The sequence below is a fragment of the Phycodurus eques genome, chromosome 17 (assembly GCF_024500275.1).
Source record: "Phycodurus eques isolate BA_2022a chromosome 17, UOR_Pequ_1.1, whole genome shotgun sequence".
In the NCBI taxonomy this organism is placed as follows: Eukaryota; Metazoa; Chordata; class Actinopteri; order Syngnathiformes; family Syngnathidae; genus Phycodurus; species Phycodurus eques.
Genome location: NC_084541.1, coordinates 19791958 through 19813783, shown reverse-complemented (window position 1 = coordinate 19813783; position 21826 = coordinate 19791958). Strand labels below are relative to the sequence as shown.

Below are 21826 nucleotides of genomic sequence, written 5' to 3'. Positions count from 1 at the left end.
GATGGTGATGAACTCATTACTGTACTTAAAGGTTCATTAATGTTCTTTAGTGACTTATCATCATCTTCCGTGTAGTCCTTAGTGCTACGAAAGAGGTACTTGGCTTATAAGTGAATTCTCTTTTCATTCCTTTGTAACTAAGCACAAATTGTGCTCATCAATGGACATTGCATCACAGTTCTAAGGTGTGAGGTTTAAATCTCGGCTCTAGTATGCATGTTTTAACTTGACACTGTCAGAGAAGGATTCATCGGGGGGAAACACACACAGACAAAAATTCCACTAGAACACGCACACTCTCTTTCTCTCTCGCTCTGTCGCGCACGCACGCACGCACGGACCTATTGACCCATTGGTCGAGATGAGTACAGAATGCAAAGGACGCCTTGGCCTCTGGGGGGCGTCCCAGAAAATCGGCTAAAAATTCACATTCAATAAACAGTAATTATAATAAAACGAATTATTACTATTAACTCTTAGTTTAAAGTGAAACTATATCAACTCTAAGGAAATAAAAGTGAATACATTTCAATTAATATAAACAAGAGGATCCGTGTTAAAACAGTTTGAAATCGGCGTTCCTGCCCGGAAGATTAAAGCGACGCACCCAGCTAATGTTGATAGCAAATCGGAAGTAAACAAACTTCGCTAGCAAGTACAGAATGATCCAAGGAGGCGTCGTAAATGTACTTTTGCAAGTGAACACGTTGTCCAGGACTGAATCATGCACACGAGCTCGAACGGTAAGGCTCTGTTTTGAGATTTCGAGACTCGTTTATCTGTTTCCTTGATGTGCTGGCGCAGTCGAGCACGCAACGGGCGTCATCACGTGCAGCGAATTAACTCTCGAGTGTCCTGATTGCTTGCAGTGCATTTCTGAATGTATGACGTCAGTTGCACTTCCAATTATGAGACGAAAATAATTCCAAAGATTGAAGAATTCATATGAATGAATCAAATTTTCTGTAAAAAATATTTCATATTAAATGGCAGTCAGAACATGGATGTATGTTAATAATTTTATGTTAAAATGACAGCAAAGGCTTGCAGGGAAGCTGCAGTGGATATAAGAACAGGTGCCAAACACCTGTTCAAAAGGCAGGTGTTTGGCCTCTACAAAAATGAGTTAAATCTTGTCAAAACCCGTTAAATGGGGGTCATCACACACCTGCCACCAAATAAATTAAAATGGGAGTGTATGTACAATTCTCCCAAGGACTCAAATAAAGGCCCCACAAATATCAAAACACTTCGAGTGGAATTGATGACACTGACAGAGAGGGTAATCGGCTGCAACAATAAGGTCCCTTTTTTCCCCAGGGTAAAAGGGCAGGTGCTTGAGCACCACTTGGGGTCTGTGTGCACGGTACCCTGTGAGGTAAATGTTATCTTTGTCTGTACGGCCCCTGTTTTTTATTTTGGCCATGGTTGTATACTACACACGTATCCCTGTCATTCTCTTTGGTTGGACCTGCAAGTATCAGCAGGTACACAAAATGTGACATTGTAAAACAAGCCAGTGAAATTGATTGGCATGCTTTGCAGCGTGCACGCCGATTGTCGGCTTGCCAGTGGATTCTTCGCTGCGCCTCAGAGGTGAACAACATCTTGTGCGGATTACGCAGGCAGCAAAGGCCGCTGTTCGCTTGCTTACTAGCAGCAGCGCCCGTATTGAAGGATGAGTGTTCACATGAAGAAGCACTTTTCCTCATAAAACCTTCATCGGCAACACTGAAAACGATTCAAAATCAGAAGAAAAACATTCAAAGGCTTCTTGTCTTAACTGCAAGGTGGCTGCTGGAGCTCTGATAAGATTCTCTGTGAGCTTACTGACTGCACAAAGTGTCCCAACTGATGTGTGCGCCTGATGAAATTTTAAACGGTGAAATGTTTCTCATTGACGGCCCTCAACGCTCAAACGGTTCAAGTCTTGCGTGCGCTGACGCTGTCCGTGGTACCGAGGCCCATAAACTCCACTCCACTGGGGGTCAGTAGGCTTCTTGGCGCGGACGTCCCAAAAGCCACACAGAGCAACTGGGAACCGATATAGTGTATAATATGACGTGTCGTGCAGCCTTTAATCAAATTAATTTTTCAGTACGTAATTAATAATATATTGAGTGGATAATAAAGTAGTATATTGAGCATGACAAAGACAGATGCGGATGGATCATTTGAGAACGAAGTCAGCAGGATCTTCATGCCATTAAGTTGCTTGCTGGCACCTTTTCAGAGCTTGTGTGCAAAGGAATGAAACTCGCGATGAGGTCACAGAACCACGTGATTTCCCCAAATGAATCAAAACATTAACATGTATAAATCAATTGTATTTCACAACTTTGTCTTAATATTAACACAGTGGCTATATTTTTGGGTAATAATGATACTATTATTGCAATGTACTCTATGCTTTCTTGTCAACTTTGTTTCACAGCATCATATAATTAAACAAAAAAATATATACGTTTAATTACATGGAACTGGTTAACAAGGCAATGTTATTGACAGCCAACTTTTAATTATTTGAGCTAAGTATGACACATGCAAGCATTTGCCACATAAGCGGTCCTGTGTGAAGAGGTATTGTTCTCTATTTTTTGCATCGTTTATTTTTTATTTGTGCCATAAAAGTGCTTAAAATGGTAGGAAAACCTTTTCTCCGTGTGGGCGTAAGCCCCCCAAAACAAACAAACAAACAAACAAACAAACAAACAAACAAAACAAAACGGGAAGTCGGCAAGTGATAAAAGGTGACGCAAAGCACAATTTTGCTCAAAAAAAAAAAAAAAAGTCGAGGAGCAATTGAAGGCCACGTGGAGCAGAGTGAGTGAGTGAGAGAAACATAAACATGAGATCTAACTTTCATGCTATTTTCTTTTTGTGGATTAGTTGAGATGCAGTATTTTTTTTTTCTTCATCCATTCATGAACATTTATGGCTTACTGGACAATTTTCTTTTATTTTTTTTTTAGCCTGGTTGACGATCCAAGGAATCAGATTTATGTTTGTTACATTATTATTTAAAATCATTGGAGTGTTAATGATTTCCCCAAAATACTATGTAATATTTTCTTCTTCTCTGCCTCGCTTTCTTCCATCTTCTTACTTTCCTTCTTGTTTGACCCTTACTTATTATCCCCAACATGTGTTTTATGTATTTTACATCCATTTTGACAGTAATTCTTCCAGTGATTCCATATGGTAATTTCTAAATAGAATTGACTAATGATTGTGGCGCCCAACCGCCCTCAACTTTTGAAACCCAATGTAACAAAGGCATTCATCCCGTGATGGCCGACAATAATGAAAGTTGCCATTAATTAGTATGTCAGAGGGGACCGAGGTTCAATTCCCCCATCAGTGTTTTTTAGGCTATCCGTCTGTACGGGTGGCACGGTCGCAGGGTAAAGACGGCGCTTTCATTGCATGACTTGCTGAGGGCGTCGGTGGATGGAAACCTTGCGTGCGAAGACAAGCGCTGTGTGCTTATGACTCCGTTCATCATTGACTCCAACCTTTTTCCTCCTCCGACTTAGTGGCATTTTACACAGGCAAGTTTTATTTCGCAGCAGCCGACCCGTGTGAATAGATCTTTCCAAAAAGTTACTCCTGTGGTACCCGACCAAGCTGCTTTCCCTTTGAATCATGTTGACCTCGGAAATCCCAAAGAGACATTTCTGACATCGTTTTTGTTGTGAAATATCATGTGATGAAACGGCATTTTTTGATTCACTGCGACACTGTTCACCTTCGATTCAAATTTGGAATTTCTCCCGTCGGCCCCTCATGAAAACTAATTGAGCGACACTTGAGTGGCGTTCGGTCACGTCCCTCCGTGTGCTGCGGCCCTCGTTGAGATAAACCTGGAAAGAATTACGAGACTGCCTTTTAAAAAGAAAAGCTCTCCCAGTAGAGTAGCAACAAGCACATCACATGGAAAAGGAGGGGGGGAAGATTTCTTTGGTTTTTCTACTAAAAATTATAAGACATCGCTCTCTGGCACTGTTAGGTGCACATCCTTGCTATCGGATCTCGCAGGGCTGTGAGCAGTTTATTAAAAATGGGAGTCATTCTAAATGAACCCGTAACTCTCAACCCTTTCAAGAAATCTTAATAGATCTAGCGCATCTCTGACAAGGTTAAATGCTTCAGGAAGCTGCGAGAACGTTTAACAGACCAGATCGTGGAGAGAGATGAATACTAACCATCATGCAGCATAGATTATTCCGTAACAGTGGACGCCAACATGCATTAGCACAGGCGGTACATGCACCAACTATCAGCAACACATCATCTCTTCATGCTCAAAACATAAATTATGGACGATGTATCGAGATACTTTTGAATAATTTGCCCAATCATATCATTACCACTGTTCATCCCGAGCGGTCGATGGCCTGCAGGAATATTGTTGCCACCATTTCACTGGGAGAAAAATCCTGAGATCACGTCATGAATGTATGAAACATGCAACGCTCTATCTCGGTTGTCCTGTCACTTCCACTCCACGTGGCTCGTGTGTCCTTTCACCTGAGGATGACTTCAGGCCCATTAGCTTGGGAAAAACTCCAAGCAGTGGAATTTGTGGAAACCGTGTGCTGTGTCACAACATGACATACTGTGAATAAAACATGATCTCGGTTTCCCAAGGAGTGCCGCTAAAGTCTTTGAGATTAGCTGCTCGGATGCATCTTTAAATAGATGCAGACACGTTTCCAAATGTATAATGAGTACATTTAATTTAAGGTAGCTTGCACATGGCATACAAACTATGTTTAATTTGACATCAAGAGAAGGGTTATATTTAGAACGCCGATTCTGAAATATGCTATTGGGGCTGAAGTGAATATGATACTCATTTGTAGTCGCGATGGGCATAATAATCGATTAGTGGATCATGAAGAAGTTTGTTGTTTGTGTGGACTTGTCAAGTCAATTGAGGCAAAATGAAGTGCAGTACTTGGCTGCAACCAGCAGAGGCATTGTTGATTCAACCTCAACCACATGATAGTCTAACGAGCGTCAAAAGAACAACATCACATTAATAGTTGAAACATCTCAATGACTCCCACAATCGACTGTTGGTTAAAGGCATTTTCGTTAAATGCCCGTGCCTAACGTTTTAAATTCAAAGTCTCCTAATGACTTCGTACGATAGGAATTTAGTAGTCGCGAGCAGTTAACTTTGAATTAAGTTTGTCTTTTCAAGTTGCAGGAAAATGAAACCCTAAAAACACTCTCTTTTGTGTTTTGAATAGCTTACTCACCAAGGGAGCTTTAATGAATGTTGGGATGAGCAGTTAGTCAGCACACAGTGCATTTGTTTTGGATTCCAAGAGGCACAAAATGGAATTTAACAGGCAATGTTGGCGTACTGGCTTTCCTCCTTGACGCATCAGGGTATTTATTGGCCACGAAGGCGGGGAAGGGCCAGTCTGCCTGCCTTTTAGGACCGAGGGCTTTCAAAAGGACAACCTGTCATGCGTTATTATGTCTCTCTGTGATCTGGGTCAAGCCCTCGAAATGCATGAGTGCATTTACAGGCACACGCAAGACTGACGCTCGCCACACACGACCGGCGTTTCAGGCAAAACACAATAACTCTATTGTGGAGTCGTGCACTGCTCTTATTAAGAGTCTCTAAACTGCTCTTTTAGCTGACGCTAACGTATACAGCGGCTATCGCAGCGCCGGCAGCGATCGCTCAGGCCTCGCCGCATATGTGCCGTGAAGACGGCAGCGGGCTGAAGGAGACCTGAAATGCATTCTTGCCCTCGTGCAAAACTGCGATGCATTCTAATTAGATGCTTCACATACTGGAGGAGGATTGTGCTTAAGTATGTGTGAATATGTTAATGTGCATGTGTGCATATGCGAAGTAAGGAAAGGCACCAAGGCTGGAGAGGCGAATCGTTTACACTGAGGCAAGAAATGTTTGCTGTGGTCGCTTCATTATTAATTTAGTCACTCTGTGTATTGCTTCACTGTTATTTTCATGTTCTGTTTTTTTTTTTTTTTTGCACACAAATAGTTTTACACTCTTGTGTCAAAGTAACTATTCCTAAAATGCGCAGGATGATACAAGCATCCATAGCAAAGCAACACTTTGTTATATTAAAAGCGAAAACTGAACTCTCGAGACTCTGTATAAAAAGTATAGAAATGTATTCAGTGTTGAGTTGAAGATATTGTAGTTTCTGTTATTTGAGTCTCATATACATCATCAAATACTTTCCTCATGTCCCAAAAAGTAAAACAACAAAATCTTATGTAAATGAAACGCTTCAATACACAGTAGCAATAAAGTAAAGCTAAGCATTTGCATAACACCGTCGGAGATGTTCATTTGACAAGATAACCATTATTGTGCTTGAATAGCTGGAGTGCATATTACTGAGAGGTGTTGTTATTTTTTGCCCCTTTTGTGCAGCTGACTAAATCAACAAATGAATACCCCTGTGACCATATCAATCCCCCCCCCAAAAAATGACAATTTTTAGCTTTGTAATCGCATAATTTTATATATTGCTCATGTGCCTAATGTTGCGTCTGGACACTATGTATTTACTGTCGGTCATTTTCTATAGCACTTGACTGACAATAAGGCAAAAAAATAATAAAGACCCAAAAGCGCGATTCTCAAGTTGAAAAAAAAAACAATAGATTTGTTGAATGCTCGACATTGATAATCTAAAGTGCAAACTAAAATTCTCGGCAACGCAGCAATCAGTCTGCAGTAACAAAACAAAACAAAATCACAGGAAAGCTGTAAAAACTAGGAGCACAAAAAGTAACAACAAAAGTTCTCAGTAAAACTGGAGGCAAAAAACAAACTCAGGAGGAACTAGAAACAATAGCACGGACTCCTGCAAACAGAAATCAGTTTTACTCCAACGGCCGGTTCAGGACGTGTCAGGAGACAAGACGATCTGACAAAGGACTGGGCGCAGACTTTTTATACACACACATGGGACACAATCACCATAAATTTCCCTCGAACCTCGGAACCGTGAGGCAGACGTGGCAGCTAGCCACCCGCCATGCAGCTATAGTACAGTAAAAGGCAATTCTTAGTCATGTTCAGGAGTTTCTGAGTCATGGAGACATAACTTTGAACCTGGCAGGGAAGCAACTAACAATACAAACAACCTTTTGAAACCCCCACAAATCATTTTCCTTGTCCGTTCTTCTCAAAGCTTTTGCCATTAAGCAAGAGAAATGTGAGTTTGATGGTGCCGGTGCATTCGGTTCTTTGTTTTGGCCGGCCGTGATGCAACCGCTCTCTGTGAGGACACGGCGGGTGATCTTACGAGGAGCAAAAGAAACGTTGCAGTCCTGCACACGCAATATGTGCTCATTTTGAATCTCGGCACCGCCTCGATAATATTACTGTGCCGTATGTCGCGAGACCAAGAAAGGCAGCTCAGTGATGTAGAAAATCACACCCTTAATTGGAATCATGAAAAAGGATTCTTTGATGAACACGTCTTAAGCAGTTGTGGTGGGGGGGGGGGGGGGGGGGGATGAGGCTTACGGGAATACTTCGAATAACTCTCCCTCTCAATTAAGGCAGTGTGCTGTTGGCATTGTGCATTTTTCTGATTGTCAGGATTCTGGCTTAAAATGCCTTACAGTAGAAGCAAAAAAGGAAAGCTGTTTGCATTTCCGTACAATTCCCAGGTGTCTTGACAAAAGGTATCTGACATTCCTCCATCATAAAGAATTACAGCTCACTTAACTTGTCGCCAGTCAATCACGAGGCACATTTAGACCCCCCCAAAAAAACCTGTTCATACTCACATTCTCACCTTGTGGACATTTTAGTCTTCAGTTAACGCAACATGCATACAGTCGTGCTCCAAAACATTTTTAGCCATGACTGAAAAAGAAAAAAAGAAAACATAACACATTTTTTCCCTGACTGTCTCACATAAAATCAGACTAAGCGTTTGCTGTTTTAGCTAAATTTGGATGACCAAAATGACTTCTATTCGCTAAATGTCATAATAATGAAAGAAGGGACAAATAGTATATATAATAGACAATAGAGTCATGGCTAAAAACGGGTGCCAATGTTTTTGAGGATGATTGTATTTTCAAAATGTGGGAGGAAACTAGAGTAGTTTGGAAAAAAACACGCAAGCACGGGATTTTGGTTTTCAAAGGGGGCTGAATCATTTCATTTCATTAAAACACTTGTCAATGCAGGTTTTTGCAAATGGTATAAATACCACGGCAATATTAATCTATTTGTTTGGGAAAAACAGAGCAGGCTTGGGATATTTGCTGCAGTAGAACACATCGTCACCATATTATTCCAAGATCATCTACACATCTGTTGGAAGAAAAAAAATACCTTTTGATACATCCCACAATCCAGAGTGGGAACACTTGTGTTCAGGTAGCGGAGATACTCGACTCATTGAAATGCGTTTCTATTGCCTTGCAGTGTTGATACGTGTTTGCAGTGTGACAGCGCATGGAGGACAATAAATTCCATTGGACGGTCCTTGTGTTGATATCCAATGATAGTGAGTGTGTGTCAGTAATGCACCTTTAGCAATAAGGTTGTGCACTGCAACATACTCATCATATTTTGGTTGTATGCACTGCAATATACTCGTCGTATTTTTACCGTTCCATGGAAATACGAGGAACAGCTTTCAGTATGATGCTGTGCCGTTCTACTACAGTGATAGTGAGCGAAAAACAATAAACATACAGTAGTGTTAAATGAATACATTGCTGGCAGGTTCAATTTAAATGTGTAATTATCTTTGTAAAGATGTAATTTTTTTTTTTTCATACAGATCCTCCATTGGTTTACAATTCAAGTGCTTGATAATACAGCCTAAGTGTGTATCTGAAGCTTCCATTGTTCTCTGTTTTCGTAGCACAATTCAAAGGCATGCATCACATTTTACAAATGTGATCAAACGACCCACAAGGACAAACAAAATGTGCTGAGCATAACCTATTGGCAATAGCAGGCCGTTCCAGTGGAATCTGACAGCTGCTGTGGCTGTAGTTGAGTGATCCCACTCTGCTCAATGTAGTGTGAATGAATCCGATGAATGTTATCGCGCTGTAAGGGACCACTACCCTTTGTGGTTGGGTTAAACGCTTTGTTGATGCCATGAATAGGCAACAGGGAGAGAAGTTGAAAATGACGATTGTAACTCTTTTCTCACCTCCATGACGGTCCTGCACAAATTCAAAAATGTGTGTGCTAATGTGATGGACGTCTTTGTACATTTCTGATGAACTCAAGTGATCCCTGCACTACTGGAATAATGCATATGTAGAGAGGCCAGCGGTATGACAGGGAAACTGAATTTGAAATGTAATTAAAAACATTTTTTTAAAAATGAGGTCACACACTGCAAGCTAAATCGTTACATAACCAAGTCCTTGAGAAATTACAGAACTGTGAAATTGTCCAAACCTTTTTCTACTCAATATAACAAAAAATGTATTAGCTTTAAAGTATACTGTACAGTGATTATGCTGCGGTTGTTTTTTGTGAAACGTATCGTAATTAATTATTCATATTTTCTTGGACTTCAAGACCAACAATTGAATCCGAAAACCACTCAGCATCTTCGTTATTCATGCACCGTACAACTCTTCACCCCTCTGCCCAGTGGCGGCTCATCATCATAACATTTAATGTTGTTATTTGACACCCTCTCGGAGGTGACTCACATGACCCGGATGGGCAAAACATTTTGAGTTCAATAAGGCAATGACGCTGCGCTGGAATGAATAAGAATCAGCTGCAGTTTGTCTTGTTCGATTTTCTGTATCGCATGAAAGTTATTTTATGCCATCTCATTCTCGCAGCAGCAAGCATTTTGCTTGGAAAAACAGGCTTATACAAAATGCATTGTGTATGTCTATTGCATTTTAGCACCAGGTGAGATTTTTATCTTTCTAATCCCTTTCATATCTGCTGATTGTCAATAGCATATGGATCCCATCATCGCCATACTCAATAAAAATCATCTCCTGAGCCCCACATACAAATGTTTCTTATAGGACCAACATCTTGATGCAAAATGGGGATCAACTAGGTTTATTTTTATACAAATCACAACCACAAAAACAGAGCGTGACTGAAAAAAAATATGTACTGGTAATAACTGGAACTGAGGAATTTCCATTTAATTGCCTCGCACATGTTCACACATCTAGCACCGGAGTTGTTCCTTATTCTTCTAGCAAAACAGCATTTTTCAAATCTATCACAAGATAAATACAGTGCCGTGAAAAAGTTGTTGTTTTCCCCCCATAGCTTTCCCACTTCAATGTTTAAGACCATCGAACAACTATAAATAACACCCAAAGATAACTCAACTAAACATAGCAGTTTTAAATGATTTTATTATTAAGGGGGGGGGATTCTCTCTTCAAATCTACCTGGCCCTCTGTGAAGAAGCAATGGCCCCCTAAACCTAAGAATTGGTTGGCCACCTGCAGCAGCCTGTTTCCTATAACTGGCAATAAGACTTTTACGGTACATCTGTGTGGAGATGTGGCCCACTCTTCCTCGCAGAATTGTTTTAATTCAGCAACCGTGGAGAGTTTTCCAGCATGAACGGCCTTTTTAAGGTCAGGCCACAGCATTTCAATCGGATTCTGGTCTGGACTTAGACTAGGCCACTCCAAGACCTTTATTTAGTTTTATTTAAGCCATTCAGAAGTTGACTTGCTGGTGTGCGTCGGATAATTGATTCCTGCTGCAAAACCCAAGTACACTTCAGCTTGCGTTTATAAAGTGATGGCCGAACATTCTCCCTCAAGATTTCCTGGTAAAGAGCAAAATTCATGGTTCCATTTAATGACAGCAAGTTGGCCAGGTCCTGAAGATTCAAAGCAGCCACAGACCATCACACTACCACCATGTTGACTGTTGGCTTGTCCAGCGGTCGAGCTTGTGCCACGACTTAGACGTGGTCTGAGCAGGCATACATTTAGACAGACTTTCTGCCACTTTATTGTCACTCCGCCAGGCGCATCTCCAAGGGCACACCTTCGCTGCGCTGGCACACCCTGATTGCTGCAGACCGCTTTGCCAAATTGCCAAACACGTGCAGCGAGCCTTGCAATTGTACGAAAATAAGAATCAGCCTGCATTTGCCCCCGGCCGCAGATTCGCTGTTTAAAAAAATAGAGCTCTTAGTGTGCAAGTCCGTCCATGTGGCACACATCACCAAGCGCACACTGGACTCTGGCTGTTATGTAAAAATGGCAAATATTCACCCAAAAGCTTACCGAGCCAAGCCAGTAAATGCAATGTGCATGCTAAATGCTCGCCAAACTTTACAATATGTTCACACTATGTCTTAAAATGAACACCAATGACGGCGAAGTGTGTGGCGAAGTTTGCATGAACAATGCTAACAACGAAAATAACTTTAGCATAAGTGCTCGTGCCACAAACAAGTTGTCCATGCGGGTCCACCAATATTATAGCCCCCTAAAGCAGTTGGTGGTGTTGACAATGACAGACAACACCATTCTCCTTATTCCAAGCTAGCGGTTATTTTACACCTATTTTTAAAGGTAATATTATTACAAACTGTTGATTTAATTCAGGATACCAACTATAAGGTGCTTCCTCATCAGCTGAGCAACTGAAATGTAAGAGCCTCAACCGAAGCAACAAATTATTTGTGAGGCACAAAGCAACTTTGTTTTTGTGACTGCTCAACATGATGTCAACTCATCATACCTGTTCATTAACGTTCAGGGTCAACACAGCTATCAGCGCCACTGTCTCCATCAGAAAGCTAATTGTGTGTATGCTGATTATCAAGCAATGTAATTAGTGTCAGTGTATCCTTGGAAATTGTCTTTTGCGCTACCACCAAATGCTAATTGCTAAAGCACCATTTGGGAAAAGGTTTTCTCAGTCCAACCCGTTCGTTAGCTTTTTAATAACGTGCCCCTCGCAGATTTACGAACTCAACCACTTGAGAATTGTTCCAGCGAACGTAATTTAAATTCTTCACTGGAATGTATTTTTCAGCTCTTTCGGTAATGCCTTCAGATGCCGCCCAAACGCCCCGCTCCTTCTGAGCCTTCTGGCAAAGCGCCTCAGCACTAGATGAAGGTTATGACACTCCAGGAGAACGTAAACCTCATGGATTTCATCAAAGGAAGAAAAAGGCATGCCGCAGTATCAAAGAATGTAACGGCGGTAAGGAAGATCGTAGAAGCTAGCTTTAATGATAGTTTTAAGATGGTTACTATTGTGCAAAATCAGCACATTGTAAGGCTAGAGTCTGAGGAGAAGGCAAATATATTGTTGTGTTCCCACACTATCTCGCGGTTAATTAATCTCTTTCCTTTCGGGCTGTAACGATGCAGTATCAAAACTGAAAATCGCAATACTCTAAGACACTACCTTGTGTCGTCTTTGTCGCTACTGGCAGAATCGATTGTAAGGCCTTTGAGGCTTTTGACTATTGCAACTTCAACCGAAGGTATAGCTCCGCAAGTCTGTTGTAATGTTGGAGGTCACAGGTTGTAAAGCTCATTACTATAGGATGTTTTTAGTTTTATGCTTGATGATGACAATTAGGAGAGTGGAGGTGATGATATTTGCTTGGTTTAAACCCCACATTTTTGCACCGGCTCAATCTGACTTTTTATTGATTTAATTTTTTTTTTTAAGTCACTTTTCCAATTGGATATGAAATTGTCTGCTGTGTTCCTTTTTCCAAATGGCAATCATGTACTTTGATGCTGTGTGAAGGCCCGGCTTGCCAGCCCGAAGCTCAGTGGGTTGTTTTTCTTGGCTATCTTGACACAAGTGTTTTAGCCCGCTCATTAAGGTATTGTGTCTCCCCTCCGTGTGCTTTCTAAAATGTCAATAAGAACTATTGTAGTGGTTGTGAATTGGCTCTATGGAGGTTATTGATGCCAGTTCTCTTGCCAGCGTGCACCGTTTTAGAAGGGACTTTAAAGTTTAAGAAAACACTGCAATAAATGTATACCATCATCATATTAGTCGGTGAATTATTTCCTGAGCGGTGGTTCAAAAAGTGTTAATTAGCTGACAGTAATGACAAACTGTCATTTCTTGGCTGTGATTCTGCAGGCACGGTTGAAAGCCTCCGTCATTAATGTCATCGAAAGACATCAGTTTTGGCAAAGGACTTTAGCATCCCAATTACTTTGAAGGGCAACAACGCCATTGAAGACATATATTTGTTCATGTTGCATTCTTGAACTCATTTTCAGTGACTCTTTGAACTATGTTCTGTAAATAACTTCCATACGCTTCACCCCTTGCTCCCGCTATCTGCTTCTCTCATTTTCCCAACGGGAGGACGAGCTATAAATTAAAGCGGGGAATTACTGCTAACAGTTGGAATAAATTAAGGCACTTCTGCGTCTGTAAACACTGTAACACTGCCTGACTGCATAATTACACTCCTACTCCCACTGAGACGGCGTGGAGGGAGGGGAGATAAGCGGGGGAAAGCGGCAAAGACGGAAAATGGTGACAGTGGGGGAGAGAATAATGAACTACATGTCACCTAGGCGGTCAGATATTACACTCGCTCCTTTTCCGGGTCCTGCATGCTGAGCCCTCCTCCAGATTAGGGGGGAAAGGTGACTTTGAACACGATCATCCCAGTCACCCCTTTGTTCCTGATCTTCACCGTACTGCAAGAGACATGTTTCTGCTCTCATTCTCAGCCTAAAATTTAAAGCGGCTCCAAAATGCATGTCGAATAAAACTCAGGTGCCCTCTTAGTGGTCTAGCTACAGTGTGGTGACTATAAATTATATTTACCACCACAACGGCTCATGGACTGACACCCGATCGATTGCAAAAGGATCAAGGAAATGAGTTTAGGACATCTGCCAGCACAACAAAACCAAAGCATCAGTCCTCTTTGTAAGGCAAAACAATAAACTCATTTTCCTCTTTATTGCTGTTGTTCATTTGCTCGTTTGCAGACTTAAACTATACGTGTAAAACTGTTTCCCATAAATATTTGCAGAGGGGTGGGGCATAGAGGAAAAAAAGAAATGACCTTTCTCAAATTGCTGTTTTTAATGCATTTCCAATTTGAATAGTTCATATTTCACAAATTAGTGTGCTGTGAGAGATCATCGGGTGTGCTGCAGGATATTAGCCATTTTCATTTTATTATTCATCGACTGCAAATAATGTATCTTCGCTCATTTGTCTGTACCGGTCACGTATAGTGACAGCCAAAACGATAAAATGCTCTTCCCCAAGATGGCAGAAGGTGCTACGAATCTGCATATTATCCATCTGTTCCCAGTCTTACAACGGAATAATGGCTTTGTGTTCAACGAAACAGGCCCAGATTTCACACCAAGTACATTCGTGAGTAAGTTTAGACGAGATCGTCGTCAGTATATGCATAGTAAAGCAAATTAAAGCAAGTTTATTTATATAGCGCATTTCATACACAAGGTAACTCGATGTGCTTTACATGATTAAAATCATTTAAAAACAAAGAATAAAACTGCTCATAAACATTTAAAACAAAAAGAATAAAATAAAAATACAATTAACACAGCAGACAGTGCAAGAAATATCATTTAAAAGTGGAAATGCTCTAGAAAGCATGGGAAAAAAGAAAAGTCTTTAACCTGGACTTCAAAACAGGAGCTGCTGCTTCACCATGTTTGCTTTGGACTCTGTGCTCCACTATTTGACCCGAGTCTGTCGATCTCAGAGCCAGACTGGGTTTATATTCCATTAGCATTTCATTCAGGACCTAAACTGTTTGGTGCTTTATAGACCAGTAGCAGAACTTTCAAACCGATTCTAAAGCCGACTGGAAGCCAGTGTAAAGACTAGAATTGGAGTAATATGCTCTGACCTCTTTGTTTTGGTCAGAACCCGAGCCGCAGCATTCCGAATGAGCTGCAGCTGTTTAATGCTCTTTTTAGGGAGTCCAGTCAGAAGACCCTTACAATAGTCAAGTCTACTTGAGATAAAAGCATGGCATAGTATACACTTTTTGTTTGGTGGTGTGCCATGAGATGCTTTTAATGTAAAATACAGTATGTGCCTTGGCTCAATAAAGGTTGGGAGACTGCCTTTGGAAGAGAATTTGGAAACAAAAAACCTATTAGACAGGGAGCAAGAGTATTGTAGGTTCAGTCCCCTCTGGATAATTTCTCGCAACACATTCAGTTTGCACAATTTGATGTGGCCATACTATACGAAAACACACAAATACCAACAAGGGGAAATATTAAAAATGACTCATCGAGACAAACACAAGCAGGGGCAGCATAAGGTGGAGGAAAATGATTGAGACAGTCCTCAGAAAATAATATTTTCTATTTGCAGCGGTGAAATACTGGCACCCAAAGTGATGTTAAATCCCTAGCGCTGCCTGTCAACACGAACAAGACGTCCGAACATTTTTTAGGCATCGTAACAACTATCTAGTCGCGTGTCGCTCTTTCAGTGATGATGAGTCAGGGCACCGTCCAACTTGGTTTGGGTCACAGTTTTGTAACGCGCTCCGTCTCCCACTGATTCACTGCAAAAAGTCACTTGGGGTGCTCGGATTCGGCTAATTTTCTCGTCGTCACATTCTCACGTCCCGTTGCAATGCTCTCCCCTCATACGCAGAGGTATAAACTTGACAGATGCGCCACAAGCACAAGAGTAGCTCCATTTTCATTTTTGAGGCCTGCTGAATCATTGATGGCATCTGCTGATGCTCTGCATTGTGCTTTGAGGAACATTCTGATCTTTTGCAACACTTGTACCTCGTTTTGTGCATGATTTTCGCTTGTCTCCTCACATGAGAATCCTTCTTCCCCCCTCCCCCCCACAGAACGAACACGATAGCGCAAAACAAAAGAGATCGCATGAGGGGTAAAAGGCGTGCCAACATATAATTACAGCGGCCGATTCATAGCAAGCTCTCAAGATGACAGGTCTCCTTTTTATCATGCGAGGCGTCAAATCCGAGCAGTTAGCGGGGATTCGCTGCATGCGCACACCCTCACTCTGCCTGCTTCCTCCTTCAGTGAGCAGTGGTCCACATCATTCTGGAGACTGGCAGATGTGCAGCCAATTTAGGAGAAATGTGCAATGATTATAAACAAAAGCAGAATCGCTCAAAACGTAATGCGGCTCGTTTTTCAGTGAATGCAAACACTGGAGTCCTGTGATTCAGATTCATTCACAAAATAGCGTGTGTCTACATGCACAGAAAATGGATAGAGACAGAAAGAGGGAGGGAGGGAGAGAGAGAGAGAGAGAGAGAAAGAGAGGGAGGGAGAGAGAGGGAGCTCTCTCTGTGCCTTTCACCGTTAATCCCCTCCATCCTTTACGCTTCAGTCTGCCTCTCCTCTCTGAGGGAAATCGAGCACGTTTTTGCATCTGTTGAGCTTTTCCTCTCCTCTCCTCAGTGACAATAGAGCACCAGCCCATTTTTGCACGAGGGACTAATTGCCATCCAGAGTTGGCCAGCGCACGTTTCCCCGAGTATGTAGGCAGTCCAGTGCCGCATCGAGGAGATTCGGGGGCGGAGGGAGCACCGCTGCCGCACGCGAGACGCTGGCAGCTCGGCATCACGCGGAGCAGCCGGTCACCGAGCCACCGGAGCGTTCCTAATCGACATATGGGAATACAAGGTGGCGAGCTTGAGGTCACACCGGGCTCGGGAGCACTGCGAGGGACCCGTGCCGCGAGCGTCGTCGCCCCCGAGACGGCAAGAGAGACATCCTTGCCTCCATCCCTCCGGTAGGTGATTCTTGATTGAAGTGCGTGATATTGTGCTCGTCATCCGATCTGAGCAAATTTCAGCTCCTTTTGCGCTTTACCAGCAGGCATCAGCACGCTATTTGGCACCTTTTGTGTTGTGAAAAAAAGCCCCATTTCTATTCGTGAAAACAATCCAATCGACTCTTTTATTATTATTTTTTTTCTTCTTTTCTCCCTCGTGCCAGACCACTTGATTGAGGATGCAGGTTGAGCTGGCGGCTTGGAGTGTGATCCGGTTCCAAGGCCCGTTCTTGGAGATACATTCATTTGGGGGAAAAAAAGAGATGGACATTGCATCGTCAAAATATGTTTACATGTGAGTGCGGTCTTCTTGGTAGGAAAGTTAGAATTCTGGAGGGGCAAAAAAATAATTGTTAACCTGTCACTGGTTTGGATGTAAATTCTCGTCCAGTTGGTCACATGAATTCTGGTCAATGCTTCCCCTTTAAAGCCACGCCTCCAACACCAGGTACCCATTTAATCACCGTGATAGACGTGAAGAGAAATACTGCATAAATCAGTCCTGCAGCAACGCCCCTCTCCCTCTCACCATTAACTTGTCATTAAGATGGTAAAACTGTCCGATTTTATGACACCGACAGATGCAATCAACAAAGATTGTCAATCACATCAACAGGGAGGGATTTTATGCTTGCTGAAGCAGCCAAAAATAATAATGATAATAATAATAATGCAACCGGTAGGAAAAGGCAGCCTCAGTGCATTGTGTCTTTGTTTTAATTAATGCACAAGATGACAAGTCGGATGGATTGATTTGCAGCACAAATATGCAAAGATGAAATCAGATCAACCCAACTCTAATCATGACTGTCTTTTGATGACCACTAAAAGGACTGGGTGTGTATCACTATTGATTGTCACATTAGCACTTCCAATAAAAATTTTTTAATAAAAAAGATTCCTGTGTGAATACAAGACTGCGGTGTAATGAAAAGGGCTCGCTGCAATAACTTGACTTCACCTGCATGTACGTACACAACGAACGCGTGTTCGACAAACAGATGGTGTCTCCAAAGGATATTCTTGGACGGGCAACCCCGTGGACGTTTTGGGCGAGCCGAGGCCGACGACGTCTGGCAGTCACGGAGAGCAGCTTTGATTCCTGGGATCTTAAAAAATTAAATCCTCAGTCGCACCTCGGCTGCCAGTCTGCAGAGTGCTGCTGAATTGATTTGCATCCCTTACGCATACATCAATGGAGATGCAAGCAATTGAAATTTGCAATTGTATAAAGAGCTCAGACACAAAGATTGTCTGGTCATTCGTCGGTCTTGTGACGTTGCATCTCATTAGTGGAGCAAAAACCTCTGCCTAGTTTGAAATGTTAACAAAATGGGGGGGGGGGTTTGAGACATAAACACAATGTTTTAGGCTACTTCCTGGTTCGTGTGAATGATTAATGATAATGGCGCGGCAGTAGCGATTTTGAGCTTTCACACGTGTAATTTCGAGTCAATCGATGACTTTGTAAACTTAGGGTGCTTTCGTTTTCATCAAACTTCAGTTCGTTTGCCCGCTCGGTGCGGTTCAGTTCTGAACACTGCAAATCAACTCTGGTGCGGATCCAATCAACCAGTCCGAGACCTCCAGCAAGAGGTGGTCTCGGTATGGTGCAACCTGCATACGAGTGCATTACATCGCTGTAGTATTCTGTGATCCTTTTGTGTATTCTGTGTAGTAGCGCAGGGAAATTAGCAATAGCACAAGGAGCCAACAGGATTCCTCAATGGGGTTCATAAATTGCTCCCAGTAGATGTAACGGACACAGCTTTGGTTTAGTATGTTTGAAGTTGGCACATATGTAGACATCTGATTGCAGAAATCTTTATTTTCACCATGTGAAGGAAGATATTTGCTGGTCAATTGAAGCCTGTTACATTGTTCAGATAAATATTAAAATTAGCACGGAAAAATGTCTGCTTCGTTTATGTGTGCTGCTTTAGTCTCGACTCGGTACAATAAAACGTCTTCCTGCTTGCATTCTTGTGATCAAAAAGACAAAAGCAACATCACAGGGTTGGGGTGACTCATTTTGGTGCACTTGGAATTTGTCCTGCATGAACACGAACCGAACCAAGGGGGGACGAGGACATTGTTTTCAAAGCAAGCCACCAACTGATTCAGAGCAGGGAAAACAAAGTACAAATGTGAAAGTCAAGCACTATTTGTCCATTGCCTTCTTGGATGGGTTCCTTTGGGCAAGTGGAAAGAATTTAGTCCAATCAAAATGCATCACAAGTACCTGCGATCAACCCTCTCCTCTGATTGGTATGAAGTTCAGCAATGTAAACAGAAAGGAGGCATGCTGTACGGACTAGTTAGTGTAACCTCGTACACTGGTGGACTTTAAGGATATGATATGATGCTAGCGCTATTGGACGCATACAAGTTAAGCCGAAGACATGTTTGCTTAGTGAACAGTGTCATGTGTTTACACGCTACCTTTGTGTCACCATCATGGACCGAGCCCATCAGCGGGTTTACTTGGCATCCTGTTGAAGAGTTCAGACTTTGGTGACAAGTGAAGAGCTGTATCCAAAATCATTTGAATTGGGTGTTAATGCAACAGTCCAAGTCTACTTAGTGACACTTGATTTACTGACTCCATTGACGCTTGAATGACGTCCAGCTCGATCTACCGTGATTTTTGACAAATTTCCTACAAGTTGTTTGGCGAAGTTGTACGTAAGGCCAAAGAAAATTGTGCTTTAAAGGTTTCACAGGAACAAGATGCCACCAGACTCACAAGGGCATTTGATACCTTCTGCACATTTTGAAAGTGTCAGACCTGCCTCACAGCAACTTGACTATATCTGACAGAACTGATACAGTCTGAGCTCTACCGAACTGCAAACTCTCTGCCCTCTGTCAGTGCGTCTTAAGCACACTGGGACTATCTGAACTTCCTGCCTTTAAGACCTAACAGCAAAGGCATATATATACCCACGACAACGCAGACATTGCGACGACTCTGCTGCCAGGGCAAAGAGATGTTTTAGAGCTTCTGATCTTAAGGATACAAAATTATAACACTCCACGGATATTGATACTTTTCATTTTTCATCTTCAGCCTTGGATTCTAGCTGAATATGAATGGCCTGTTTGGAATATTATTTAAAACTAATAAGCTAATAAGAGAGCGTGTGCTATATAGGTGCTCATTTTTGTTTGGTTTTTGTTTGTTGTTTTAGTTCAAGCAGAGCTGACTAAAGCAAAACTATTGTAAAACACCACTGAGATTTGATGTGGCATTTATGGAATACTACTGAGTTCTTTTGTCGTGACAAAAATGTGCGTGTACATTCAAGATGCGATTGGCGATTGGGCTTCGGTTTTAATGAAAGAGCTTGCTCAAAAGTATTGCATTTATAATCCATGAATTACAGTAATTTTTATCTTGAATGGGTTAATTGGCCAATTGTGATCCATGTCCCACTCCTTTGGCCAGATATTTCTGGGCCTCACTGAAAGCGATATCTTGGTCTGTGTGTGACGGGGGAAAAAGATCCAACAGGTATTTCATACGGAATGCGTGCGCTCTAATTTTCAGAAGGATGCGGTAACCTAGTACGCAGCACCTTGGAAGCGGCGATCTGATTTCTGGAAAATGTTTGTCGTCGTGTTCGTTGTCATGAAGCTTGTCAGAGCATTTGCCTTCACTGCAACGGAAGCCGTTCCAGGGCAACTTGCAGGAGCGGAAACGCTGCTTTTTTTCCGCTTTGCTTGAAAGTCTTGGAGAGAGGCGGCTGGGAAGAGAGAGGTCGATGTTGGTACCCTTGCTACAGGCGTCTGCGCTGAGCTGGACAGCCTTCATATTAGACCTTGGTGACAAATTCATCTGCTGCACATTTGCAGGGTAAACAGCTTATTGAACAGCTAGACCTCCAGTCAAAAGAGCGCCGTCTCTTTTCAAAAAAGCGCTCTCTTTTTCCACATCATAAATTCTTTCTTCCTGACGATAAATCCCCTATTGCTTGATTTCTATGTGAGCCAAAGCGTCACATCCTCTTCCACATGTGAGGTTGTCTGCCGTTATTGGTATGTTTCAATGCGGAAGACTTGGCAACGCCGCCTTTCATAGATTTATTCCGACATGTATTGTAAACCTGCTGCCATCCTGTGCAGCTGACGTGAGTTTTACGACAGCTGTTTATTTGGCAAATCCGGAGGGGCTCTATCAGCAAGCCTAAATCCTTCCGCAGCAAATCAATTGCGAATGAATAAAATTGTTGAAAACAGTCCTCTAATTGACGTTTAGTTTTCTGATTGTGAGTCAGCATAAAATACAGTTTATTAAGGGAAACTTAGTTATGTAAATATTCTTTTATCTTAGGCCCAGAGTCAGGCCCCTGCACACAGCCTAATCATTTAAATGAAAATCTACAACTGACATTTGTCTGGAGATATACACTATAGTCATTATTTGCATTATACAGTACTCTAGTGAGATCAAGAGCCGTATCAAAGATTCTGCTTTTACAAAGCTATTGATGCTCAGTGTGGATTAACACTGTCAGAGTGTTATTCACTGAATAACGTTTGTATTATTTTGGATGGAGGCAGAAACTCTTTTTCCACCACTACAAAGCAAATATGTCATTTGACCATGGCAGAGCAATTGGAAAAGAAAAAAACGGCAAATGGCTGGAATGATGATTTTTGTTTTGTAGTTTGAATGTGTGAGTGTCAGGCAAACATAAATTGTTAACGTGAGGTAAATTGCTTCCCGGGGAGACGTACGCCATCAGCAATTTACATTTCAACATGTAAGTTAATTCAACAATAGACATGGTGGAAATTTAGACAAGATCATTGAGCGACCGGCAAATTAATGTACGTTTCCGTTGCTCGGATTAATGGCGTCGACTTGCTCTTCTGACTGTGAAATGGACAATGCACTGCAAAGCTGACATTGGCTAGCAGGGTAGCTATTATGTTTCGCTAAATTACCCAAAGAAACCCCAACCAATCCTTTTATACATGCGTACCTGTGACAAAATAGATTTTTTTTCCCCCTTTTCTCCC

General features: G+C 42.0%; 1 protein-coding gene across 3 annotated transcripts in view; it reads left to right on the top strand.

Annotated features, from left to right (window-relative positions):
• The first annotated feature begins 612 nt into the window (after positions 1-612).
• The window catches only part of flrt1a (fibronectin leucine rich transmembrane protein 1a), a 54206-nt gene continuing 32992 nt past the window's right edge, over positions 613-21826 (top strand). For 2 of the 3 annotated variants that reach the window (XM_061703127.1, XM_061703125.1), the window contains exon 1: positions 613-743. The gene's annotated coding sequence lies outside the window, so the exon portion shown is untranslated. Of the gene's footprint in view, positions 744-16425; positions 16760-21826 lie in introns of all 3 variants that reach the window. The other variant, XM_061703124.1, reaches the window with a different exon arrangement.